Genomic DNA, 13,677 nt, shown 5'->3' with positions numbered 1-13,677 from the left:
CCTTATTCATTCATTCATTTTCTCATTTATTCCTTCCACAAATAGTTATTGAGCCTCTGCTTGTGCCAGGCACTGTTCTAGGTGCTGTGGATGCAGGCAGGGAACAAAACATGTAAAGATCCTTGCTTCCTGAGCTCCCGTTCTAGCAGAGACAACGAATCATAGACATAATAAGCACGTTGTGCAGCAGACCGTAAGTGCTATGGAAAGAAAGAGGAGAGAGGGGTGGGGAAATCCACAGTGGAGTGGGGCTATCTGGAGGAAGAGCTTCTAGGCAGAGGAAACAGACTATGCAAAGCCCTGGGTGGGGTGGAAGTGAGTTATAAACAGAAGCTTTTCTTTCTCAGGCACCTGTGCCTCACCTGTACATATGATCTGCAGGATAATTCATATACCTTGGGCTGCCCACAGGTATCCTCATTACTTGGACCTAGTTTCTCTCTCCAGGCCCATTCCCCACCCCTTTCTTCTGGCGCCTGCAGCTTGACCCATGATATGTGGTCCCCTGGTGCGCCACGCTGCTTCAGGCCCTGGCACGCGGCATCTCCTTGAATGTGCTACTCTTACCTTCTACTTGTGTCCGCTTGACAAGCCCTTACTTTCTCTTCCTTCAGGATTCTGTTCCACTTCCCCTCCTCCATGAAGCTTTTTTTCGCCTTCCCCTGAATGTTCCAGCCCCAACCTCTGCTTACATGTCACTTGGCACAGACCTTGACTGGCAGGTGCCTGACTGTGTTGTGTTTATGTGTTGGCTGGTCCAAGGCCCAAGTGGGCTGTGGCCCTGTCTCCCTCACCTCTGTATGTCCAGCATCCAACACCTTCCTGGCACAGAGCAGGTGTTCAATAAAGGCCTGCTGACTAAGTGCCCAGTACTTGGCTGCTCTGGTCCCCCGAAAAGGCCCTGGGGGCCTGAGTCAGGCAGTCTCTCATCTCCCCTTGGCTATTTAACAGACTGTATTCACAGCTGTAAACTCCCAGGACACGGATTTCCTGGGGGTGAGGCACTGGCACAGAGAAAGGCCTTCATTTTAACACAATGGCTGGCTTAAGGGGCATTGTCCTTGGAGAGAATGGGAGAGGCTGCCCTTTACCCTGGCTCCACCCCTACCCTGAGTGTAGTCTGTGGCCAGCCACACAACGCCTGGAAACCCTGGTGAGGAAGGAGCTTCCTCCCCCTCTCCCAGGGCCTCTGCGCACTCCGGAGGCATTGGCAGGTACAGAGAGTGCAGTAAGCCGGCCCGCCAGCCACTGCTCAGCCCCCAAGGCCTGCCCAGCCTTCCCTTAAAAGCCCCTGTGCGTTACTTCCCATTCCCTCTTCCATAGTCCTAACCCACACCCCTGTCTTTGCACTTGGATGGACGGCCTGGGTTGTCTCCTGGCTCACTGCCTTGTCCTCACCCCCTAACAGTTCCTACCCTCTTTTGACAATGTTAGAATCATCTTCAGAAACTTCTGTCCTGGGTTCATTCAATTATACCCTGTTCTCCCTGCCTTCTTTGCCAGGGTGTTCTGCCAGTCCTAGACTTGGGCGTAGAAAGAGAAGAAAAGACTACACATTTACAAGGGAGTTCACCTCTCGCCCCTTCAAACTCCATGCAAACTGTCCTTCCCTAGATGTCATCCCTGAGAAGAAACCTTGTGCCTGGGTTGTCTGAGCAGAAGGAAATACGGTCATCCCTGTTCCTTTGCCAGCACCTTGCCCAGAAGGAAGAGCTGTGGGAGGGAGCTGGCAGACCCCCGGGGGAGACAAATGCTACTCAATGGAAGGACAGTGAGACAGTGTCAATGGTGCACAGAGTTCAGAAGGGGAAAGGTGGGTGTGGGGATAGCAGGAAAGGGAAGAATGATCATGTACTTACTGTACTGTTGTCAGCCTGGCACTGTGTGAGTCACATCTGCTACCCTCATCTAATCTTCTTGACAATCTTGGGAGATGATTGTCATTAGCTGCATTCCCAATGGAGAAGTTTATTTCCTCTCACGCCCCTTCTCCATTATTGTTTTTCCTTTTTATTTATTTTCTAGTCATAAAGTAATTAGTGTTCATTAGAGACATGTTATAAGAAAATAATATAAAAGTGCAAGAAAAAAAGAAAAATCATCTATAATCTCACAACAAAGATGGGAGTATAACAATTAACGAACACCTACATATGTATATTCATTTTTTAAAGTTCATTTGGAAGACATGCAATATCACGTGGTATATATAACTATCAATTCTTTTTAAAAATTGACCTTAATGACAAAAATATTTTCACGTTGTTAAAAATTCTAAATAAGCATATGTAGTGCCTTCACAGTGCCCTATTGTGGGAATTACAACTAGTTTCTTAACTGTTCCCCAACTGCTGAACATCTGTTTTTCTGTCTTTTGAAATTTAAAACAATGGTTCACTAATGTCTTTGTACCAACATCTTTCTCTGAATTTCTGATTATTTTTTTAGGAAAGTTTAAAAGAAGTGGAGTTACTGGGTCAAACAATGTAATTGTGATTTTAAGCAGTAGTTTTATTTTCTGATTTTAAAAGTAACAGCTGTTTATTGTGAAAAATTTAGAACACATAAGAAAAGGAAAATGTAATCTATAACCTTTCAAATTACTATTGTTAACATTTTGGGGTACTTATTTCTCATATTTTTTCTAATGATATATAAGTGTAATGAATATAGCTTCATAAAAATTGGAATTACACAGCATATACAATGCTGCAACCTGCTTATCAGCAAGCATTTTATTATAATCATTATATTATTAATTATCTTTGAAAATACTATTTTTAATACTGTGCAATTCCACTTTAAGAATGCAGCATATAAATTTGTACTAATGTACTGATAGACATTTAGGTTTTTGTTTCCAAACTTTTCCCTTAATAACTCTGTTATGAATATCTGAGCATCTGTAAATATTAATCTTTGACTTCATCTCTGATTATATCCTTCAAATATATTCCTAGAAGTGAAATTACTAGGTCAAAGGGTGTAAGCATTTTCAAAGCATTGGTACATACTGCCAACTTGTGTTCCAAAAAGGATTCTTATTAACCAAGACTGACTGCCTTGTCATATCCTTTAAATATTGTGTATTATAGATTAAAACAACAATAGCTTTTCATTAGCAAAGTGTGCTTCACTTCTTTAATTTTCACTTTTATTATTAATTATATTTTGAATGTTTATTAGCTACCTGTAGTTTGTTTTTTGAAATTATCTCTTCATGACCACTATTCATTTATTGTTTTTGTCCTAGCGTATTGTTGTTTTAGATGAAATCTTTATGTTTTAAGGATATTAACCCTATACCTATCATATTAATTCTTGAAGAATTTTCCAAGTAAAAAAGAAACTATCTGTATTTTTACAGATAAATAAACCAAGAATCAATGAGGAAAGTGAATTACCCAAACCATCCAACTGGTAAGTGGCCTAGTGGAATTCGAAGCCAGGTCTTATTAGCTTCAGAACTCTTGATCAGAAGAAAAGGAGAAGAAATGATAACAATATCTGTAAAAAGCCTCAATGGTTAGACTTGAGTATGTTCTGTAGGATGAGTCGAAGTCAGCTGTGGAAAAGACTGGGAACCTTTATGGAGGAGGAGGAAGAACAAAGTACTGGGGGACTTGGAAGCCAGGAAGGAGCCTGGCTTGTTGCCAGCTTGCATCTTTCTAATTATTGCCTCCAAGTTTAGGAACACATTCCTAGCATTCCCCATCCCTTCATAACCCTTCAGAGACCTGCCTCCATCATTTACTCATAGTCTTTCCAAATATGTGTATAGAAGCACAGTTCTTGGCTTGTTCTCACCTGTATGTTCCCAAAGCTCTGAGGGGCTCCTTATTATCTCTTGCACTGATACTGGGGGGGTCCTGGCGGCAACATCCTCAGCAGAGTAGAGAGTCCAAGGATTACCTGCACAACCGAAGACCTGCAGATTCGGAGCACAGGAAATCGTTTTAATAAAACATAAAATCTTTGCTTTACCTTCATAATCTCTTTGGGCATACCAATAGTATACCAAAAATATTTGTCCTTTTTGACAGAGAAGGAACTAAACTCTCATTTCTCCTCAGCTTACTTTTGATATTTAAACTCACGTAGTTAAATTCATTTTAATCTTATTTAGCTTGACCACACATAAAATTTCTTTTCTCAAGATTCCTTTTTAACAAACTTTACAATTTCCCTTGGGTCTTTTAGTTTGCTTCTTCTTACTCACTCAGAAATAACCAGCCTATTTTAGGACAAACTACTTTCTTTTGATCCCTCAAATGCATTTCTGTTGTTTCCCTTGTTATTTCTCAATTACATATATATTAGTCTCAATTTCATATATTCAATAACAGGTCCAAATTTATCTTGTAGTTTACCTATAATAAGAAATCAAAAGTAGGTAAACTTGGCATTTAGCAATTGGTAATTATTTAACAATTAATATGTCACTATTTTATCTTATTTAGAAATGATATGGATAATCAATGACTACTATTCAGTTCAGCTACCAAAATTTTAGATTTTAAAGTTACCAGAAGATTTCAGGAAACTATTTCTGTATATATAAAATATAATTATTGCTAAAGAGTTCACCTAAAAAAAGTCTTTTCATACTCCTTACATTTATTTGATTTATTAGTTCTTAACAATTATGTTTAGATTACTTACAAAAATTTTATCATACTGAGATTTTTTTTTTTTTTTTTTTGCTGATAAATTGTGCAACAGAGATAACATGAACTTATTGGACAAAATATTCAAGTAGATCAAAAGTATTGTGCTAATACTAATGACTCTAGAGACGTACCTATTTAACCAAACCAAACTCAAACCAGCTTTACTACCAAATATTTTCCAGGATCACCTGATTCTGAAAAGCATTTGGGTTAGTGTCTATTATATTTTTGAGAATTTTTATATGAGCACTTAATTCCTTTAGCCAATTAAACAGAGCTTTTTACAAACCAGCTGTGGTGATATCTTTCAAAGATAGACATACATACACATATATAGAGATGCAACTAGAGACCCAATAGCTTCGTTTTAAAGTTTCAGACATGAGGACTTCTGATCAGGATGGCAGAGTAGGTAAAACTGTGCTTGCCTCCTCCCATGATTACATTAAAATCACAACTAAATTATAGAACAACCACCCTTGAGCACTGCTTGAAGAGCTAGCTCAACAGAACTCCTGTAACTAAGGATATAAAGAAAAAGCCACCTTGAGATTGGTGGGTGGGGCAGAAATGCAAAATGGTCTGGTGTTATACCCACAAGTGGGGGTTAAGAATCAAGAGGGATATCTCAGCGACAGAGGTCCCCCTTGAGGAGTGAGTGGTCCCAGCCCTACAATGGAGTCCCCAGCCCAAACCACCAATGCAGGGAAGAGAAAACCTCAGAGAAATGAAAACCTCAGCTGTGAAAAATCTGTGAGGATTCTACCCAGGTGAGACAGAGAGCTACTGGAGACCTCGGCATCCTCTTAAAGGGCCCGGGCGCAGACTTAAGTGCTGATGGACTTACTCTGAACTCCAATGCTAGCCAGCAGATTGAAAAATGCCAGGGACACATGGGGAGAAATTGAACTGTCTGGCTTCAGAGTCGGGGCTGGAGAGGTGGCTCTCTCCACCATTTTGTTCCTTTGTTGAACCCTCCCCCGCAGAGATGGCAGGAAGGCACTGTTCTTCCTCTGCTGAGCACTTCCCCAACCCAACCTACCCTCATGGACAGGCGACAAATCCAAGTCCCCATCAAACTCACCCCACCCTGTGATTCCCTGAGGACCCCCCACACCAACTAGCACACAGGTTGGAACATTTTTCAGTGACTGTTACTCTCAAATGGCTGGCCTCAGTCCATGCTGTGGACTTCTCTAAAATCTCTGAAAGAACCACAAATACCAAACAAGCAGTGACTGGCCTCCGTGTCCCCTGTACCTCTTGCTAAGCAGGCTCCAGCCTGGCACTAGTGGCAGTTGGCCTTGGTTTGCACCAAAGCTTCTCCTAGGTGCCTCCAAGCCCTAGGAGATCACTTTATAGCTCCAATCCAGGGGCTCTGGGCCAGGCACAGGCAATGGCTGACATAAGACTGAAACAGAGCTCCTTCCAAGGGACCCCAGAACTAACATACCCGGTGACTGGCTTCAGACCACTCCAAAGCACCACCCAATTATCTCCACAAATGACACACCAACAGCATGGATTCAGCAGGCCCCAGAGCCCTGCTAGAGTGAATCCCAGTCCATGGGGTCAGCCCCCACACAACGGCTTGTCCACTACATTCACAGCCAGTTCCCATAGCCAGTCAGCCTGAAGTTTAGTTCCACCTGTTAACATGACAATATCAATCAAGGTTCAACAACAATAGGAGGGCACACACAACTCAAACAAGAGACACCCTGGAGTACCTGGCTCAGGTGACCAGGAAGACTGTGCCAGTGGTCCTCATAGGACACCTACCACAAAAGGCCACCTACCAAGACTGAGAGACATGAAAGATCTACTAAATTTGTAGAAACAGACAAAGGGAGGTAATCAAAATGAGGAGACAAAGCAACATGTCCCAAATTTAAAAAAGGACAAAACTCTAGAAAAAGAACTAAACAAAATGGAGGCAAGCAATCTACCACATACAGAGTTCAAAACACTGGTTTTAAGGATGTTCAGAGAACTTAGTGATAACTTCAACAAATAGATAGTAAGCATAAAAAAGGACATAGAAACCATACAAATGGACCATTCAGGAATGGGGAATATAGTAACTGAAATGAACAATGCAGTAGAAAGAATTCATGCATTATTCAGCAGACTTGATGAAGCAGAGAATCAAATCAGTGATTTAGAAGACAAGGTAGAAGAAAACACCCAATCCGAACAGCAAAAAGAAAAAAAGAATTTTAAAAAATGAGGATAGTTTAAGGGGTTTCTGGGACAATATCAAGCATAACAGCATTCACATCATTTGGGTACCAGAAGGAGAAAAAAGAAGAGCAAGGAACTGAAAACCTATTTGAAGAAATTACGACTGAAAACTTCCTTACTCTAGCAAAGGAAATAGGCATACAAGTCCAGGAAGGACACAATTCCAAACAAGATGAACTCAAAGAGGCCCACACCAAGACACATCATAATTAAAATACCGAAGACAAAGAGAGAATCTTAAAAGCAGCAAGAGAAAGGCAGAGAGTGACCTACAAAGGAGTTCCCATAAGACTGTCAGCTGATTTCTCAACAGAAACTTTGGAGGCCAGAAGGGATTGGCATGAAATATTTAAAGTGATGAAAAACAAGGACCCACAACCAAGATTACTCTACCTAGCAAAGCTATCACTTAGCATGGAAAGAGAGATAAAGAGCTTCCCAGGCAAGCAAAAGCTAAAGGAGTTTATCACCACTAAACCAGTATTACAAGGGACTTCTTGAAGAAGAAAAATTTTCTTAAAGATCAAAGATATGTATAATAAAACAGCAATAACTGCATACCTTTCATAATTACTTTAAACGTAAATGGTTTAAATGCTCCAACCAAAGACATAGGCTGGCTAAATGGATAAGAAAACAAGATCCACATGTATGTTGCCTACAAGAGACAACTTCAGATCGAAAGACATACACATGTTGCAAGTAAGGGGATGGAAAAAATATTTCATACAAATTTTATAGAAACTGAGGTATTCATAATTATATTACACAGAATAGACTTTAAAACAAATGCTATTAACAAAAGACAAAGAAGGACCCAGCAACTCCACTTCCGGATATTTATCCAAAGAAACCCAAAACACTAATTCAAAAATACATATGCTTCCCTATGGTCATTGCAGCATTATTTACAGTAGCCAAGATATGAAAGCAGCCTAAGTGTCCATTGATAAGCAAATGGGTAAAGAAGATACGGTGCGCATATACAATGGAATATTACTTGACATAAGAAAAAATAAAATCTTACCATTTACAACAGCATGGATGGACTACTACATAATTACTTTAAATGTAAATGGTTTAAATGTAAATGGTTCCTAGAGGGAATTGTGCTGAGTGGAATAAGTCAGACAGAGAAATACAAATACCATATGATTTCAGTTACATGTAGAATCTAAAAACAAAATAATGAACAAAAATAAAAACAAACTCATAGATACAGAGAACGAACTGATGGTTGCCAGGTAGGAGGGAGTTTGGGGGTCCAGGTGAAAAAGATGAAAGGATTAAGATGTACAAATTGTCAGTCACAAAACAGTTATGTGGATATAAAGTAAAGCATAGGGAATATAGTCAATAATATAAAAACTGTGTATAGTGTCAGCTGGGTACTAGTTAGCAGGGGGATCACTTTGTAAATTATATAAATGTCTAACCACTATGCTATATACCTGAAACTAATATTGAATGTCAACTGTAACTGAAAAATTAAAAATAAAATTTAGCCATTAGACAGGTACAGTAAGGCACAAAAACCCACCACTTTATAGCAGCTGGAATAAGTTAAGTTTATTTGTTCAAATGGCTAAAGTCTTTTCTTATTAATATTTGTGGAGGAGACCATTAAGATTTGTTTTTGTCCTTGGTAAGGAGCCTTGGAGCCAGAGCAACAGCTTGTGCTTTAAGAAACAAACAAAAAAACCCCGTCATTTTCTTTTTTTCCCCCTTCAGTCTTAAGAATTGAAGATGGCAAGGATAGGTGTGTTTTGAACTGCTTCTAAGACTTACATTTCTAGTTTCACAAAGATTTGTAAGATAAAGACAGTCACTCTCAATTCTCCAAAGAACTGGGTTTTAACTTAAGTGACATCACACACAGGTCGATCTACCCACCCAACTATACAATTCCTAATTTGTTCCTTTCCCTTTGGGTACATAGTTTTATTTTAACTCGGGGGAGGAGGTTTTATTCTTTAAAAAAAAAAAATTCTACCAGGCTTTGAATCTTTAACTTTTAATTTTGCCAACTTTCTGATCAAAAGAGTTATTAAATCCTCTCAAATATCTTGTCAGGTTTCAAGTAAGAGAAACAGTAAAAAATTTTAAAGTACCTGCTCAGATGGCCAAAGCTGCTTTTGGGACCCTCTTAGAGCTGGTTTTGTTTAATGTCTGTTTGTCTGTTAGAGGCTCTGCATATTAACCAGAGAATACATTCCGTTGTTCCCTAGTGGTTGGTATTCTCTCTTTGAGAGATGACCCTTGAGGTGGACTTATAACAAAGATTTTCTTGAGTGACCATTAGAGTTGTAAATTATTTGGCTGAGTTGATTCATTTTATTAAAAAGGCACAAGAGGAGGGACCAAAATGTTTTGTATGTATAACAAGAGTTCCTAAGGAAGAAACTTTTGGGGAAATTTTACTAGAGGGTGAAAGATCTATGTTAAAGACAGATTCCCCTGAAAGCTATCATGACCGGACAAAAAGACAAGACATGTTAAGGCTATCTTTGAATCATTTAACTTCTTGAAGGCCTCTAAATTATTAACTGAAAATGCTTCCTATTCCATCTGTTTAACATTTCCAAGATTCTCTAATTGTGGATGTAAATATACTACACTTGAAATCTCGAAAGATCCCTGAAATGGTCACTGTAATTCCAAATTGTTCTTTGACTCAGAAATCCATCAAGAAAAATCTTTCACAGAGGGTAGAGTGTAAATCCAGCAGGCATTCTACAATGGGGCTGTGTCTCCCAGGCAGAGTCTGCAGATACCCTATTACAAAAACCAAAATCAGAGGACCCAAGAATAAAAGATCTGAACCTCAGCCAAAGGAGGGAGGTTCAGAATGGAGAGAACTCACCACTGTAATCCCAGACCACAAAGGGCTCAAGCAGTTTCCTTGCTCAGATCCAATGATGGAACCAGAATTGGAGCAGAGTGTTCTGCTGACCCTATGACCCTGTGCCTTATTTGTCAACCGAGCACTAAAGAGTCAGGAGACTTTGGCTAGAAATACATGACACAGGTTTATTCAAGGGTCTTAGGATTTACTAACAGGAAGTTCAATGAGGCAATAATCAGAGTGTTGCAAAGAAGAAAGAAAAATTTAGAGTTCTAACAATAAAATGTATATTCTTGAGAGTCCTGTATGCTTAGCCTCTAGATTGTTCCAAGATGGTCATTCTCCAGAGGTCTTGTGGTCTGGATAATGAATGTTAGGCAATGTGGACACGTGGGCATTCTTTCCTGAATTCTTCTTTCTTTCCTAAGGCCTTCACAGGGTCATCTGTAGGAATTTATATACCTCCAGGCATTGATGTACAACCAAAAATTTCAAAAACTTCAGTTCCCAGGAAAATTAAAGCAAGAGTAGAATTTCTTGCGCGTATCTTAAACTACTCGATTTTAGTAATTTAGCAGCTTGACTATAGTGACTCCATTTTTCTTCACTTTTTCTTCAAGCATGAACAAGACAAAGTCCCTGACCCCAAGCTGATGTTCTGATGGTAGGAGACAAGAAACAAACATGGTTCCAGAGGGCAAAAATTCCAGGAGTTCAGAGGAGCTTGGAAGGCTGGGAAGACCCTAGGATTGATGAGAAGGAGGCAGGCTGTGAAGACCCAGTAGGGGAGAAGCGGAAGCAAGAGGCATGCTTGGCGATGGGCAGAATGCCGGCAGCACAGCATGAGAGGTAGGCAGAAGAGGAGCTTAGAGGAGGCGAGGCAGCTGTACCAGGTAAGACACCTGGAATGTATTCTGCCTCTAATGGGAAGCCATTGGATGGTATAAACAAGGGAGTGACAAGATCTCGTTGAAGATGTAAAAGATGACTCTGGCTGCTGTGTAGAGAATAGTTTGTAGCAGTGACAAGAGAAAAACCAAACAAAAACCAGACAATGGACTGAGAGATAGGAGCCCTGGATTCCTCAATATGCTGTGTGTGATCTTAGATATGTCCCGTAGCCTCCTGTGTTATCAGTCCTTAAAATGCCAATGGTAATGTCTATGTTGTTTATGTCACAGAGACAGGGTGGCAATCAGTGCTAGACTGTTTTAAAGGTTACTTTTAAAGAACAAAGGGCTATGCAAAAGCAAAGGCGATGGTATCTTCTTGCCCCCTTCGGTATATTAAACACTCAGTAAATTCAATTGATTAAGTGGGGTCTGTATAACAATCACTTGAGCTAACTTCCTGCATGAACATTGTGACTTCTGAGACTTCACTCACACATAGGGGTTAGCTAATTTGGCTCATGAGGCCAAACTCAACCAAGTAACCCCAGTGCCAGCCAGATCCTTTTCCTCCTGATCCCAAGCTGATCAGACAGCTGTCAGTTGGATGTCACTGAGCACCACCAGCCCCACTGAGCCAGTGGCCCTTCCCCACCTTAGGGGCAGCTCCCGGGGTGTGAGGATGAGAGTCACCTCTCAGGGTGGAAATCGGATTCAAGCCCGCTGAGCTGCTTCGCTTCTCTCCCACTGTGATTTTCCTCTAAGGCGAATAGGGGTGAGAACTTTGTCCTGGTTACCTCACAGGAAGATGTGGAATCAACAGAAACCTTTGGGGACACACATTGGCCTTGCCATGTCAGTCATGTGACTGCTGCTGCTGAGAGAACTGCTCCTGTTGGTTGGGAAAGACGCCTTGGCACGTCACACTGCACCCAGCCCCAGCCCTGCAGGCTGAATTCCAACAGAAGAGAATATTTTTGAAAACACAAGTGCACAAAGCAAAAAACAAAACAAAACAAAACAAAAATAAGAAGCCAGACTCCACTCACATGTAACACTTTGGATGGTATTTGGGTCATTTTTAGCCTAAGCACCGTATATGTGTTAAATCTCATCCTCACATAATCCCTTCAAGTAGGTGCCATCAACTGATATTCACAGAAAGTAATGGATTTGTCAAGGATATCAGATGAGTTCCACAGCTGGGAGTTGGCCCAGCTCAGCCTAATTCCAAGGCCTTGGGCACCCCAGTCCTCAGGCTTCTAGTCCTAAAGCATTCGAGATTCTCCATTCCATGAAGGCCAGCATGCTGGGCATCCTGGGAACCCCTCAGGCCAGAGATGGTGGAGGACAAGCTCAGACCTCTTGGGGTTGGTCTGTCATTCAGTCCTTCAAAAGATAAATAACTAGCCATCCAGCAAATATTATTTGAGGGCCTGAGCGAGAGGTCTGGAAGGGGAAGCAGGAAGTGTACAAACTTGAGAATAATTCAAGAGCAAGACACAGGCACATCTATGGCCAGTGGGAGGGCAGGGCCAGCCCCTCAGGAAGGAGCTAACCAGGGTTAGGGTGAGGCAGAGTCTATGGATACAGAAGGGTGGCAGAAGGTGACACCATGGGCTCAGCTGCCACTGTAGGAAAGCCAGGCCTGCCTGCTTCCCTTTCCGGGGCCTGGGACTCAGGGCCCTGGTTCCCTCTGGAGCCTAGAAGAAGCCAGGACAGGGCCACTGGGAGTGCCAAGTATAGCCTGTACCCATGTCTCAGGTTGCGCCTGGTGGCCCAGGCCCCACCACCCATTTTCCCTACAGAGCCATCCTCTCAGCATTGCCAGCTCCTAGCTGGTGACTGGCTGAGTGACTAATGCTGCCCAGGGCCTGGGTGCAGGGACGGTGTGAGGTGAAGGGACTTCTTTTTATGTAGGGGAGGCCCCTGGGGAAAAGGGAAACTCAGTAGGAAGGACAGATTCCCGTGGAAAGACTGTGCGGGGCCAGTGCACTGCCCTCTGAAGTGAGCGTCTCTGAGGTGACAAGGTGACAGGGTGTGGGGCACAGCTGCTTGGCCTGCCTGCGACCGCAGGCCCAGGGAGGGGAGGCAGAAGAACCTGCCCTTCCTGTCAGGTGGGCCTCCCTCCCTCTTTCTCTCAACACTATTTTAAAAATGTAACCAGAGGCTTACCTTGTCTCCACCCATCTGTTCATGGAAGAGCGGGGGAAGTTTACCGAACAGCCCTACCTTAGAGGGCAGGGAGAGGAGAAGCGGACCCTACCCTCCAGCAGACGAATATCGCAATAGCAGAGAGCAGGGGAGAGGGGTCCTTCCTGACTCTTAAAAATGCCTCTTAATTTTAATAGAAAATGATCTCAAATAAAAACTAAGCCTTGAAATACACAGAATTGGTATTATCTTAGTGTGTAAGTCTTAGGTTTTTTTAGTCCATGCCGAGACTATTCTATCTTGCTAATGCTCTCCCTTTGGAGATCCATAATGGCATAAGAAACCATGCTATCAATAGGATATTAACATCCACATTTGTATTATAAGATGTTTCGAGGTACCCTATTGCATCTAATCCTGTCCCTAAGTCTGTGATGTAGGAGTTATTAGTATTCCCATCTTGCCGATGAGGAAGATGACGCAGAGATGTTGACTGGGTCAGTGGTCACCTAAGAGGTGGAGATCTTAGCCTGGGCTCTAAGGCTTCAGATTCTAAGCCCCAACCAGTGGGCTCCACAGCACCCTCCTGTACAAACTTCTGGGCCCCAAGGAGAAAAGGGAACCCTTTAAACCAGAAGTCCCCAACCTTTTTGGCACCAGGGACCGGTTTCACCTGCATTGACAGGAGGCGGAGCTCAGGTGGTGTTGCAGTCTAAGCTGCGCCCCAGCGCTCACCTCCTGCTGTGCGGCCTGGTTCCTAACAGGCCACGGACTGATACTGGTATGCAGCCCCCGCGGTTGGGGACCCCTGTAAACCACTTCCTATTTCAGCTTCACCCCAGTCCAGAGCATCTTAGCTCACACGGACCAGGTT

This window comes from Pteronotus mesoamericanus, unplaced genomic scaffold, assembly GCF_021234165.1.
Source record: "Pteronotus mesoamericanus isolate MK-2021 breed Mesoamerican mustached bat unplaced genomic scaffold, CSHL_Meso_final contig_101, whole genome shotgun sequence".
Taxonomy (NCBI): Eukaryota; Metazoa; Chordata; class Mammalia; order Chiroptera; family Mormoopidae; genus Pteronotus; species Pteronotus mesoamericanus.
Note: the sequence above shows the minus strand (reverse complement) of the source record.